Source organism: Cygnus olor, chromosome 3 (assembly GCF_009769625.2).
Source record: "Cygnus olor isolate bCygOlo1 chromosome 3, bCygOlo1.pri.v2, whole genome shotgun sequence".
Lineage (NCBI taxonomy): Eukaryota > Metazoa > Chordata > Aves > Anseriformes > Anatidae > Cygnus > Cygnus olor.
In genome coordinates this window covers 96,559,144-96,573,526 of record NC_049171.1, presented here as the reverse complement: position 1 = coordinate 96,573,526, position 14,383 = coordinate 96,559,144, and the positions used below count along the sequence as shown (strand labels likewise).

At 45.0% G+C, this 14,383-nt stretch overlaps 1 protein-coding gene across 4 annotated transcripts in view; it reads left to right on the top strand.

Annotated features, from left to right (window-relative positions):
* Positions 1-458: 458 nt before the first annotated feature.
* The window catches only part of BICRAL (BRD4 interacting chromatin remodeling complex associated protein like), a 37,555-nt gene continuing 23,630 nt past the window's right edge, over positions 459-14,383 (top strand). For 2 of the 4 annotated variants that reach the window (XM_040550474.1, XM_040550475.1), the window contains exon 1: positions 1,207-1,503. The gene's annotated coding sequence lies outside the window, so the exon portion shown is untranslated. Of the gene's footprint in view, positions 1,504-1,561; positions 2,720-14,383 lie in introns of those variants that run through there. The other 2 variants (XM_040550472.1, XM_040550473.1) reach the window with 2 other exon arrangements.

Here is a 14,383-nt window from a genome sequence, read left to right as displayed (position 1 = left end):
ACTACGGCCTGGCCTTTCCGCTTACAGAGTGAGTTGAAACTGCACCTACATTTTCTGCGGTGGGCATGCAAGTAAGTGCAGGTGTGTCTTGGATTTAGCCTGTTTGGGACCAGACTTGGCCTTTGCTTCCCATATTATAATATGAATTGGCTGAATATAACCAGATTTTAATAAAAAACAAAAAAAAGTAGGTGCTTTTTTGTTAACATAAACAGTTAACTTGAAGTTCCACCTAGTACAGTGCCCATCCGTGTTTTCATGTCATTGTGTTTAAAAACCAAAAGGGTATTTTTTGAGCTGTAAAGCTAATAAAGAAGAATGCTACTTTAAACCTTTTTCTCAAAGGAGTTTTAAGAGTTACTTTTTTTTTGGAAAAAAAAGAGAAAAGGCCGCTCTCTGTAAGACCTTGGGAATTACAAGTACCGGCAGGAAAACGGTCTTGGAAAAGATTCTTGTTTTAAAGCCATTAGCTTACATTATCTCTTCATGTTAAGAATATGTTTTCAATCCTTTTTTTTTCTTTTAATATGTAAAGGTCAATAAATATGTAAAGGCTTGTACAGTCATCTGAGTAAAGAATGTGTAATTGTATTTTTAATGAATCCTGTGAATATCTTGTTCTATTAGCCTTGTATCATCAAAAAACTTTGAACAAAATTATTCTACTAATGCTTTTAAGTGAGAGAAACTGTGTAAGTGTAGCAATGAAGGGTTGGTGCTGTAAGCTTTGACTCACAGTGGCATTTTTAAGTTACCTGAAACTTTTTAAAGCATTTAAGTTACCTGAAACTTTTTATAGCGTTTAGAGTTCGTGCCCTTTGTTTCAACCACGGGAGACGAGAGAAAGAAAACAGGCAAGACATTTAAAGTATTGCCACTTGCAAGAGGGTCCCATCTTAGCTCTTTCAAGGTGACCTTGCGCTTTATCTCGGGGGGTCTCGCAGTGGTTTACAACCTCGACGTGGCGGCAAGCGGGCGAAACAAACTTTTCAGTTCGTCAGCTCTCCGTAACCCCAAAGCCCCCCAGCTTCTCCCTGACCGCCAGCACCTGAGGTCTGCCGTACGGATTTCTGGAGGCGGGGGGGGGGGCTGCTGACAACCACCCCGACCCCGCAGCTGTCCCAGGGCCTGCGCTAGGGCAGGCCGAGCGGCGCGGCAGCGGGCAGTCACCATGCCAGCCCGGCGGCTGCGTGTGGCGCCGCGCTCGCTGCGGCATTGTCTGGCGGCGGAGCGGCGGGCCGGGGCTCCGGCGGCGCGGAGCCGTGCCGGGTGCCGTGCCGGGTGCCGTGCCGTGCCGCGCCGCGCCGTGCGGTACCGCGCCGCGCCGTGCCGTGCCGCGCCGTGCCGCTCCGCTCTCTTTCTCTTTCCCCCTCTGTCGCTCTCTCGCTCGCTCTCCCCCCTCCCTCCCTCGCTCTCTCGCTCTCCCTCTCTCTCTCCTACACTGCCAGCCCCTGATGTGATGGCGAAGAAACCCCGTTGACAAGGCACTGCTTTTTCATGACGGTGAGTTTCCCTTTGAGTGTATTATAATTTTGTGATAAAAATTTCAAGGAAAAAAAAAAACACACAACCTCCTTCCTCCCTTCCTTCGGGGAGGGAAAAGAGAGGGGGGAAATCTATCTCCAGACAGACAGAAAAGAAAGAGGAGCAAATTAACAGCCAGGAGTTGCCAAAACCAGGATATTAGGTTTCAGCCCAGAGAGCTATTGGCTCTGGGGCTATGTATATAAATATATATCTAGAGAGAGAGCGAGCGAGAGGGGAGACGAGGAGGAAGAAGAGGGATATTTTGTGGGTGGCTGTTGTTTGGGCAGATGTGGATTCACATGGAAATGAACTATATATTTCTTTTTTTGCAGCGAGGCTGGCGGTGGTGGCTGCTGAGGGCACTTAAAAAAAAAAAAAAAAAGTTGTTTCTTAAAATAAAGGCGGGGGGGGGAGGTTGAAGGGAGAGATAAGGTTTCAGGTCCAGGCTGATAGCTGCAGAGAGGGGAGAGGTTTGGGGTGGGTTTTTTTTTCTTGCTGATGCCATGCAAATTCAGGAGAGGAGGGAAGAAAAATCTCTTTTAATGACTCATTGATTGAGCCGGTTTAAAATTAGTTGTTGTTGTTGTCTTTTTTTTTTTTTTTTTTTATTTTCCGCCCCCTTGATGGCCATCAAGAGAGGGATGGAAAGAGGAGAGGAGGGAGAGAGTGTGTGTGTGTGTGTGTATGTGTGAGTGTGAGAGAGAGAGTGAGCGGGAGAGAGGGGGATAGAGAGAGTGTGTGAGGGAGAAAGAAAAATAATCTTTTCAAATCTCCTCCCTCTTTTTTTTTCCCCCTCGTTTCTTTGCTTTTCTCTAAAGCTCTGTGGTCTGTGAAACACTCTTTCTTCCTCCTCCTCGGGAAAATGGAGACACTTCGTCTCTCTCCTGGCTGTGGAGCTGGGAAGGATTTTTCTTTTCTTTTTTTCTTTTTCAGTCCTGCCTCGATTTTTTCCTTTCCCCCATCCACTCGCCACCACCCTAATCCTGTCATTTCTTTGAGCTTGTGTCTCAGATTTGTGCCTTCTGGGGATTTATTTTTCACTCGTTTCCTCGTTTTCGGTGCCGCCACTAGATTTGATTTGATTTGTTTGGTTCTTTATTTGCAATTTCCTCTGAATTGCTCTGTGCCTCCCGCTTTTAAACCCGGAATGGAGACGGCGCTCCTTTTTGTGTGTGCGCGAAAGTCTTGGGCGGTAGGTCTGGGCTAAGGCGCTTTTTCCTCCGCTTCGGGATCGAGTCTGCCGCGGTGTCTTTATTAGTACTATTTTTTTATTTTTTCCAGAGAGAGAGTATTTAACTGCAATGTGGCTATTTAAACATAACAATAAACCGCCTCTTTCTGGAGTAACCCGTTTGGTTTTCCTTTTGGGTAGATGCGAATCTGTTTATTTGTGCTGGCTGGGTTTGTCTTCCGCAGGAGAAAAAGCGTTTTATAAGTAGTTTTTTACTTGTGGATAAAACCAATGGTTGGTGGGTTGCAGAGGGGATTTTCTGCAGTCCTCAGAGCTCCCTTTTGCTGCGTTATGGGAAGCTTTAGTACCCGGTTTTAATTTGCTTTTCCTACCCATTGTAAAATTCACTTACGGATCATGGCGATCTGCTAACATTAAAAACCGGGCAAAAAGAGTACGACGCGCAGAAGACACGTTAAAATTTACTTGGAGCTGTTATTAAATAACCAGTGGGGGAAGGAAAGAGACGCTGAGGCCTTTCCTTTTTTCCCTGCTTCTCTGCCGCCAGCCGCTTGCTCCTCGTCTCCTCGGGGCTCAGTGAGGCTGAAGGGAGGGCGGCTCAGGGCAGAGGGCGGCCGGCAGCCGCTCCGGCCGTACCCGGGCTCGGCTGGCAGCCTGTGCCGAGCGGCTCCCGGTGCGTGTGGGAGTGGGAGCGAGCCGGGAAGATGGCGCTGTCTGGCTTCCTGCCAGCGTTTGTTGCGCAGTTTCGCCGTGACTCTCCTCCCCCACGGGCGCCATTTTAAGGTCCTCGCCGCTGGTCGCTGCGCCGTGTGGGGCGTTGCCGGCGAGCCTCTCCCGGGTCGTTTCTCTCTGTCTCTGGCAGGGAAAGCCTCTCCCCCAAATCCCAGAACTGTTTTTTTTTCTTTTTTTCCCCTCCTCCTTACGATATTGATGCACGGGGTTTGGTGAGAGAGGTGAGGGATTCTAGGTTGTGTGTGTCAAGGCGGGCACAAAGGAGGTTTCCTGTGGGCAGAGGTCTGCTGGGGACAGGCCCTGCAAACCTCTTCGTCTCAGCTCTGCTCTCTTGGCCTTCCCTCCTCCAGTCATCCTGCCTCGCCTTTCAGGGGCCTCTGCTGCAAACAGCACTCTAGTTTGTTTTGATAGTGTAAAATCCACGTTTCTTGAGGTGCGTTCAGGGTTTATAAAAGGAAAAAAAGGTCAAACCTTTTCAAAGTGCAGCCCTTCTTTTGATCTGATGACCAGCATTGTGCGATACTGTTAAAGAAACCCACCTGTATAAAATTGTCTAATGTAGCGCATACAGCAAAGTAATCATCGTAAAAGAGCTTGTAACACCTTTAAAAATGCCTGCAAAAATCGAGGGCAAATAACTTTAGTGGTTAAACAACTCTTATTTTTTTTTAATTTGTTTATTTTTGGGTAGGGCTGATAACTTGCCATCCAAAATTTTTATTGCTCATTTTTTGTCCCCCAGAAATTACATTTTTTTCCAAACAATTTGAACATGGCAGCACCATTTTAATAGGCTTCTCAGGGAGACTGTTGCAAATAGTCTCCTATTTTTTGATCAAATTTTTTTTTTTTTTAAACATGTTTCTGTACAATCTGATCGATGGTTGTGGTGCTTAACAGCAACGACATCAGTGTTCAGGAACAGCAAGGATGCTACCAGACCAGCTCATGCTGAGCCCACTAAGGAGTGTGGAACGCTTGTTTAATTCTTATGCTTTTTGACACGTTATAGAAGGGCTTCCCCATGCCTCTTGCTCATTTCTGAAGTGTGGGTTTTTTTTGTTTATTTTTTTTTCCTTTGGGATTAAATCCTCCACCTGTTGGTGTTGAAGGGTTTTCATTTGCGTTTTTAGTGAAATACACGTTTTATTGCTTGAAATACTCTGAAAAAGTTGCCTACAGACAAATTCTTTTCTAAAGTCATGGGAACAACCTTGTTAGTGTCTTAGGTTTTTTTTTTTTTCCTCTTCATGACACACCTGCCAAAAACTCTTAACCTGTAATTTGGTTAAAAGTCTTCGTGTGGAGTGTAGTATTTGCTTACATATTTCAGAAATATTTAATACATGACGTTTACCTTGAAGCAATTATTTTGCAGTTTTGCGAACAGTAGTCTTGGCAGTAAGATAGGAGTGATTTTTTTAATGGTGGTATATTTTTATACAATAAAATTCCTGTAATATGCGCTAATGACTTGCTGATTGTGTGGAATTTTCATTAATGTGTGACAATAACGAGGAAATGACAAAAATATGATTAAAAATGACTAGTGCGTATTCTCCCAGTATGTAATACTTGCCAAACAACCAGGTATACGCTCTGTTCTGACATGCTTCCATTGAAGTGAAAAGTATTCTTCATCTTAAGTTGTGATCTTTGGAAGGTAGAATTTAGATACATACAAAAAGAATAGACCTCATATATTTCTTTGGTCGAGGCTAACCTTAACATCTTTTTTGTGTTGTTGGCTTGTCTTTATTTTGTGTTGTTTCAAATAGCACTTCGCATTTCTCTTAGCTTGTTTGTGTTGATTGAGGAATGCAGAACCTCACCATGTTGATACCCTGGCCCAGTTGTGCTTTTTCGATGCACTTTGGCTTCACTAGTATTACACTGTTATGTATTAAACATATTCTGACTGTGTCCGTACTGTGAGGGCTTGTGTAGTATGTTATTCCTGTATTCTTGAGTTAAAAATACTCAGCATGTCTGTGGCCTTAGGTGAGGTCAGGGCTATGTAGTAGTGCACTTGACTGAGATGGTTCTGCAGTATCTTAATAGTTTTGTCACCTTTACAGAAGTGCAGTTTTCCTGCCTCCCCTGCCAGTGTCCTTTTTCAGTAGAGTTTATTTAGTTTAATTGTACTCAGAAAAAAATAAACACAAAAGCCAAAACACTTATACTAGTATAAGATGTATTTCCTCAAAAAGGAGAGTGCAAGAAAGTTGCCAGCATATGCAGAGAAAAAATCAGGAAGGCCAAAACCCAGCACGAGCTCAACCTGGCCACTGTGGTTAAGGATAACAAAAAATGTTTTTACAAATATATCAATGGTAAGAGGAGGGCCAAGGAGAAACTCCATCCTTTACTGGATGTGGGGGGAACATGACTTACTGAGGATAAGGAAAAGACTGAGGTTCTTAATGCCTTCTTTGCATCTGTCTTTGCTAGCCAGACCACTTATCCTCGGGGTACTCAGCCTCCCAACCTGCAAGTCTGGGATGGGGAGCAGAAGAGCCCCCCCCCCCCCAGTTCAGGTGGAAACAGTTAGAGACCTGCTGCTCCACCTGGACTGTCACAAGTCCTTGGGGCCAGATGGGGTGCACCCAAGGGTGTTGAGGGAGCTGGTGGATGTGATTGATGGGCCGCTTTCCATCATCTGTCAGCGGTCACGGTCATCTGGAGAGGTCTCGCATGACTGGAGACTTCCTAATATGACACCCATCTATAAGAAGGGTTGTAAAGAGGACCTGGGGAACTACAGGGCTGTCAGCCTGACCTCGGTGTCAGGAAAGGTGATGGAACAGCTCTTCTTGAGTGCAATCATGCAACATATGTGGGACAACCAGGGGATCAGGCCCAGCCAGCATGGCTTCATGAAAGGCAAGTCCTGCCTGACCTCCTCATCTCCTTCTATGACCAACTGACCTGCCTGGTGGATGAGGGAAAGGCCGTTGACATAGTCTACCCAGACTTCAGCAAGGCCTTTGACACGGTCTCCCACAGTATTCTCCTGGAGAAGCTGGCAGCCCATGGCTTGGACAGGTACACTCTGTGCTGGGTTAAAAACTGGCTGGATAGCCGGGCCCAGAGAGTGGTGGTGAACAGACTGAAATCCAGCTGGTGATTGGTCACCAGTGGTGTTCCCCAGGGGTCGGTGTTGGGGCCCATCCTCTTTAATATTAAATATTGATGATTTGGATGAGGGAATTGAGTGCACCCTCAGTAAGTTTGCAGATGACACCAAGCTGGAGGGAAGTGTTGATCTGCCGGAGGGTAGGAAGGCCCTGCAGAGGGACCTGGACAGGTTGGGTCGATGGGCAGAGGCCAATGGGATGAGGTTCAACATGGCCAAGTGCCGGGTCCTGCACTTTGGGCACACCAACCCCATGCAGCGCTGCAGGCTTGGGGCAGAGTGGCTGGAAAGCTGTGCAGAGGAAAAGGATCTGGGGGTGCTGACTGATGCTCGCCTGAACGTGAGCCGGCAGTGCGCCCAGGTGGCCCAGAAGGCCAACGGCATCCTGGCTTGTGTCAGGAATGGTGCAGCCAGCAGGAGCAGGGAGGTGATCATCCCCCTGTACTCTGCTCTGGTGAGGCCGCACCTCGAGTGCTGCGTTCAGCTTTGGGCCCCTCACTACAAGAAGGACATCGAGGCCCTGGAGCGTGTCCAGAGAAGGGCTACGAAGCTGGTGAGGGGCCTGGAGCACAAGTCCTGCGAGGAGCGGCTGAGGGAGCTGGGGTTGTTTGGTCTGGAGAAGAGGAGGCTCAGGGGAGACCTCATTGCTCTCTGCAACTACCTGAAAGGAAGGTGTGGGGAGCTGGGGGTCGGCCTCTTCTCACAGATAACTAGTGACAGGACTGGAGGGAATGGCCTCAAGTTGCACCAGGGGAGGTTCAGGTTGGAAATGAGGAGACATTTCTTCTCAGAAAGAGCAGTCAGGTGTTGGGACGGGTTGCCCAGGGAGGTGGTGGAGTCACCGTCCCTGGGGGTGTTCAAGGAGAGGTTGGACGTGGTGCTTAGGGACATGGTTTAGTGGGTGACATTGGTGGTAGGGGGACGGTTGGACCAGGTGATCTTGGAGGGCTTTTCCAACCCTAATGATTCTGTGATTGAAAAGGTGCTTTCTGTACCCGTGAATCATACTTAAGTACAGAGTTAAAGATCTTGGCAGGTATCTCCATGGTGGTATGCTGCTTGGGTGTTACACCCTAGATGTATTTTCAGAGTTTTGCTGGTATATTTCCACATCAATTCCAGGAAGAAAGTTGTGTCTGCATAACTGCAGTTACGTTTTATAATGGGGCTGTAATGGTCAATGATTTGTGCCTTTCATGCTGCGTTACGCTTATGATAAGTCTAATGGTTGGTGCTTTTTAATGTAGATGTAGCAGTGGGAGTGCGAAAGAGTGGCATCCCTGTCTAAGTAACACATCCATCTGGTCCGGGTATAATAGCCTTTCTGATGATGTAGTTCATTCTGTTCAGAGACTTGGGATAATTTATTCTAGTCGTTCTGCTGCAATAAGCTGCATCCGTGGTTGGAAGGTTTTTATATGGTGACATAATCTGTCCAGCACAGGCATGGGAATTGTCTGCAAAAAACAAACGTTTTGTTCTCTTACAGTAGAGGAAAAACAGCAAAATTCATAAACTGCTAACATTGATTGTGACCCGCAACTGTTTGAGCTATAAAGCTGGGGTCAACAGTATTGGTAGAGACCTCATAGCAATGTAAATGCCTGAACACTGGGACCATAGCTGATATTTTCTTCAAGAAGATCACGTAATTAAATGAACATACCGATCTCTATTTTCTAACGTTCATTTACCCCTCTTTTCATGGTGGAAAAGCCATCTGCTGTGTCTGTAATTTGTTCGTTTTATTGGAGAGTCGTTGAACTTTTGGACAAAATAAAAAGTATCAACTAGCACAAATGGACTGTCAGTTTTATTCCTTTAACTCCTTTACTTGCAGTAGTTTTAAAATGTTCCAGTCATTTCTGATGTTACTTTGAGTAACGAAGTGTTTACCAAAAGGGAAAGAAGGAATGGGCAAATCTGTCAAAACTTAATACAACTGCATTTCTTTTATTGAAGGTATTAAGGAGGCGTGGAGGCAGGAGTTCATTAATGAACTCCCAGTGAAGTTAACTTCATTGCAGGAGACAGATCCTTTTGTGAGGGCTGATTGTGTGCCTTGGCTCTGGTGGAACTCTCGGTAATTTTACTGTGAGTTTGTTCTGGGTGGGGATTTTCAAGATCTGGTATTGAAGCTTGAATTTATAGAGATGCTGACTACAGAATAAAATCTTTGGCCCACTGACATGGGCTGCAAAATCTCCACTGGCTTCAACGAGGCCAAGATTGGCAGTGTGGCCAGTGTGATTTGGGGGCAGTGTCATGGACTGTGCTGCTGAATTTGTTACACATCTGTCAGTTTATCGTATTTGAGTTTCAGTTGATTTCCCAAACATAATAACTGAGAGGCATAGCAATCTCCGTTCAACTTTAATTAGGGGCAGTAGTATGCCTCCTCCTCTTCCTTTTGTGGAAATTGTAAAATTCCTTTTTACAAATAATCAGGTTCCTGAAGAACTGTGGGTGGTGGAGCAGCTCAGAAGATGGAGCCCCAAGTAGGGAACAGCACAGCGATGAGGATAGTCCCCGCTGGGCTGAGCGGAGTGCGCAACCTTGTGAGTCCCGTGGGGTCGGCAAGCATCCTGACCTCCATACTATGAGTTACTCTGGATTTTCTCCGTGTCGTTTTCGGAATCTGGTTTCAGGTGAAAGCCTTGTCAAGAGTGTGGTGTTGCCAGGAAGAGGGTGCACTAGGAAAAAATTGGATCCAATAAATAAGAAATTCAGTTCTGAACATGTAGTGTTTGTCTGAGGGAAACCAGGTTTTGGCCAGCTGCACTGGGGGTTCACGGATACAGTCTGTGCTTGACTGTGGCTGGATTAATTTTCCCTATCATGCATACTGCTAGCAACTGAAACGAACGTTCCCATTTTTTCTTCATATATTAAAATAACACTGTTGTTCTTGGAAGCTTGAATACCTTAAGGTGTTTGCCAAACTCAAATCAAGAATATTTTTTTGTGGTACGATAATGGGAAATCAAATTTACGGGATGAATGAACAGCCTATTGTGCACACTGCTGTGCTTTAGTGTGTGTTTTTTGTTTGCCCTTCTGTATGCGGAGCTGCCGTTTAACACTTGTATAAAACCCTGCCCGTCCTTTCAGCTGCTCATCTCCTGCCAGGTCCCAGAAACCATGGGGATGTGTACTGTTGTGTAGGTCACTGAGTTCACAAGAGGTGGTAGCACTACGTGTTTCCTAAGTGTTTGCTGCTATTTATCCAAGTCCTGAGTGCTTTTTTTTAAAAAAAAAAAAAACAAAAAAACCAAAAAAAAACTATTTTGGAATAGTTCATCACAGGGAGGTAGTACATTGTTCTTCTGAATATTTAAAACTACAAATTTCCTCCCATACTGTCACATACAGAAAGCTGTTGAGAATAGCAGTGCTTTAAATTCCACAGCTAATTTCAAGCATTGTGTCTTCATCTGGAAAGTACTACCCAAATTCAGAATGTCGGAATGAAACCACGTTTTCATATCTTGAGAAAGTTCACACTTGCAAATTGCATTCTGGTACTAGTTTAGGATCCCAAATTTCTTCCTTTGTTGGCTCTTCTTTAGAGTACAGTTCCTGGTAGTTTTTGCAAATACATAATAGTTGCTTTTTGTTGATTACTTTGAAAGGGAGAGTATTTATAAGAAATACATGTTACAGAATATAAGCACTGCGTGGTTTATAAGAAAGTTGCTGAGCCCTTTTGCTTTGTTAAATACATTCTAGAAATTCATTTCGCTTTCTTCTGTTGCCCTGAAATGACAACTTTCTGATAGTTGTCTTCTGTATTTTTGCGTGAGTAAAATTTGAGAGATTTTTATTTGCAATCAAGATTTTCAACAGGTGCCTGTTTTTCATTGAGTAATGCGTCATTCTGGTGCACTAGCTTTTTACACTGAGAGAGGGGAAGTGAAAATAGCTCTTCGTAATTGTTTTTTTGTGTTCTGTCTGGGTAAAAATCAGCTTCTTGAAAGGGCCGGATGTGGCGAGCAGCCCTTAAGCTGATCTTCAAACGTGCTTGGTTAGTTAAGAGACTGAAATCGCCCAGTTTGCAAGGTACTAGATTGTTCAAAATAGCGTGGACTTGAGATTTAAGAACAAAATACATGTTAATAAGGGTTTGATTTTATACCCTCAAAATATTGGCACTGCTAGTGGGAGGTGTGATGGAAATCTGTGTGAGGGAAGGACTTCAAACCTGGGCATTTTGCCTCTGCAGTTGATGCAGCATCAGTCTTAACACGGCCATGATGTCTTTCCTGTAATTAACAAGGGGAGGATGCTTGTGTTTAGTAGAGTTACCTTGTATCTGTATTCAAAAAGAAGATAAGGGATACAAGTGTCATAAATTTGATGTTGAAATTTAGTTCACTGCAGTGCCATTCTCTACAGTGGATATTACAATAAGTTTGATTTCTTTTTTTTGTTTGTTTGTTTGTTATTCTGATGATTACTGTTACGGTGACAATTTATTTCTCTAGCTATTTATAGTGAAATTATTCATGTTGGGGCTGTAGATTGTAATTCTGGGAAGCGGTGTAGAACAACACAACAGTACAGACAACTTCATGGCTCAGTTATATTATAATTATTATAAATAATACTGGAGATTGCTTTAGAGTTTCTCTGACTGGTGGTGTACAAAGTCTTAGGGAACCTGTGAGGGTTAGGCCATCTCCTAACTTGGACCACGGTTGCTGTAGGTACTAAGTATGTTACTTTATGCTGTCTGAATTCTCTTACTCTAAAGCTGTAGTTACAGCAGTCATCGCCTTGTTTTAAAACACTGATTTCCAAATGCCAGCGTTGACTCTCAGATTCATGGGCCAGTGTGCTGCCAGTCAGGAACCAATACCATGGAGTTGCAAGCAAGTTGTGAGTTTGTTATTTTTTTTACGGTGGTTTTACAGATAAATTTATTTACTTGTGGCTTACCAAGTTTTGATGTTGATCATATCACACTTCAGAGAATTACTGCTCTAAACGATGCCTTTCTGTAGTAGCCACTCTTCTAGGATTTGTACAAACCGTGAAGATGATATTTTACTGCTTCGTGTGTGAAATTATGCATGAAGTTGGTAATGAAGTTACAAATGACTTCGAGAAAGGAAAGTCTTTGTGACAAGCGTTAAGATAATTGGAGTGAATTTAAAGCCAAGTAGTTACAGTGGTTTTGTCTTAATGGCTAGTATAATAGTGAAATGTATTGAAATGTCAACAACTGGCATCAGTTTTTGGGGAAGGGGTTCTTTTGGGTAGCTGCCCAGGATCATACCTGGCGTTTCTCTGCACTCTGTAGGGCCGTAGAAGGTTTAGAAATGTAGGGACAGTAGGAATGCTTATCTGTGTCTCATGACCAACTAAAGATGATGGGCCTTGTGAACAATTAGGTGTTTAAACTTTCTTGGGATTCAAATTTTTCATTGTTCTGCCTCCCCCAAACGCTTCTGCCATTGTTTCTGTGTTAAGAATAGCGTACAGTGTATGAAATATGTATGAATAGTTTAGATTGGCTGTTTCTGGACAAACCAGTTGTAATGACCGTGCAGGCTATAAAAGACATGTGTGTTACAGGGTACTTCGGGTTGTGTAGCACGCTGATGAAGAACTGGAGCTGGTAAGGACCTCTGGCAGGTTATCCGGCCCTGTCCCCTGCTGTAAGCAGCGCTCGCTTCGAGGCTAGGCCAGGTTGGTCATGTCCACGTGAGTTTTGGAAAAAAACAAGGACCGTGATTCCACAGCTGTGGTGCTTCAGCCTTCTCGTTTGTGAATTTCTTTTTTCCTTACATGCAGTTGGGAGTCCCACAGGTTGTGCTGCAGCGCCCTGGGGAGAAGAGGCTGCCTCGGCTGCTCTTAGCGCCCCTCAGCCAGTGGCAGGCCGCACGCAGCGCCTCCTGCAGCCTCCGGCTGGCCAGACTGAGGAAATCCCCTTCCCTCCCGAGTACTTCCCTGGTGTTGTGCTCCAGGTCCCTTGTATTGTATTGGTGCTTGGCTGGACTCTTGGGCTTGTATTTACCTGAAAGTTGGGGGTCAAAACTGGACGCAGTATTTCAGGTGGGACCTTACAAGTGCTCTGGTAGCCCTGTGACAAGCCAGAACCGAATCGGGAAGCTAATCCAAGCTGAAAGGGATCAATGTACTTTGTCAGACCAATTTTCTGTTCCCGGTGACCTTTGGATGCCTGGAGCTGACTTGGGGAAAGTGGACAGGAGTGGTGCGGGGCTGCTTCTTGGTCTGCTGCGTTTTAGGTTAGAGAGCTGGAAGGAAGGGGGAGGCTTTCAGGCCATGTAGAGGCAGCCCCTTGGAGGACTGGCCTGCGTAGCTGGTAGTTCGTTGTCAGCTTTATTGCTTTTGCTTATTTTATGATCTGTTCAGGAGCGTGCGATAAGGAACAGCTTGGTTATTTCCTAGAAATCAGTCGGGACGTTGTTACAAGCAGGCAGCATGTTTCCCCCCAGTGCCAGTGACCCAAGTGGAAGTGTATGCTCTGTTCTCTTTCCTCCAGTGCGGTACCAGGGGCATGAAATGAAATAGCAGAGGCCTGGTGAATAACAAGTTACAGGGGATATCTGTGTTGGATTGTGACTGCTAATTAGCAAGGATTGCCCTCGGTATATTAGTTAGATGCAGCAGCAGGGCTGAGTTCACCCTAGTTATGAGGAAGTGAACTTTGTATTTAAATTAAAAAAAAGATACTGTTGAACTGCGCTGATGATAATTAGGTACCTGTTAGGACACAGTGTAAGAGCTGGCTGCAGGACGGTGTGCGTGCCCCAGTGGCTGTCTTGCCCCAGCTGTCTCTGGCAGGGGCTGTTGTGGGAGCCCTGTGGGCCGCTGACCCAAATCCAGGAGCGAGTCCATCTTGAAGAGCCTGCGCCGGTGGTCTCCACACGCTTTTGATCACACGCCTCATCAGTAAAACATCTTTGAGCCCCTAACAGATGTATGTTTATTTATAAATTTGATACAGGTACTATTGAAGTTCTAATATTTTCTTTAGGTACCCCAGCAGACCATCGTGTGCACACCCTGCTCAGGATACCGCTGGTCCAGGCTGTGTAGCTCTCATCCTCCAGTTCATGCTCACTGTGTCAAGTTGTATTGTCACGCCGTCCTGGTATAATTCAGTTTATACCCATACCATACATCAGTCATTAATTTGGGCCACTATATGTTAACAAATACCATGGAGGACAAAATTGAACTTGCATGTAAAAAGATAAAGGGCAGTTAGCAAGAAAAGCGACGTTTTTTTTCTACCATTTGTGCTGTAGAAAACATTAGGAGAATGTTAGGAGAATGTCATGGGGTAGGCTTATGTTTATTAACACACTTTGAAATGATAATCTGTGTCAAGGTCTCGTGTTGCTCAGCCTGCCCTGTTTTAGAAAAAGACTGAACGAGTAGCTGCTTTTGGGCGTTGAAGGACTTGGTTTGATTGTGCACCTTTTCTGGTGGTGTCCCGAGGTTAGGAGAACACAAATTGTCATGGAAAATGAGCATCAGTCAAAAAGATTTAAACCTGCAGTTCCGTGGTGAAGTAGATCCTGGGTATACATAGCAAAGTGAGAGCAGAATTGAATCCTAATAGGTAGTGAGTGAATGTGGCTTGGTTGTGAACTTGATTGCTGTTTCGCAGACCGCATACCTGTGTGTGTGGTGTTTAAATTGCATGTTTGTCCTGTGGTATTCACAAAAGTGCTGCCATCTGGCATCACGTTAGTGTGGTGTTACACCACCGTCCCTGGGGGGATATTGAGGTGGTAGTGATGTGATTTCTGCTTTACTTGCAG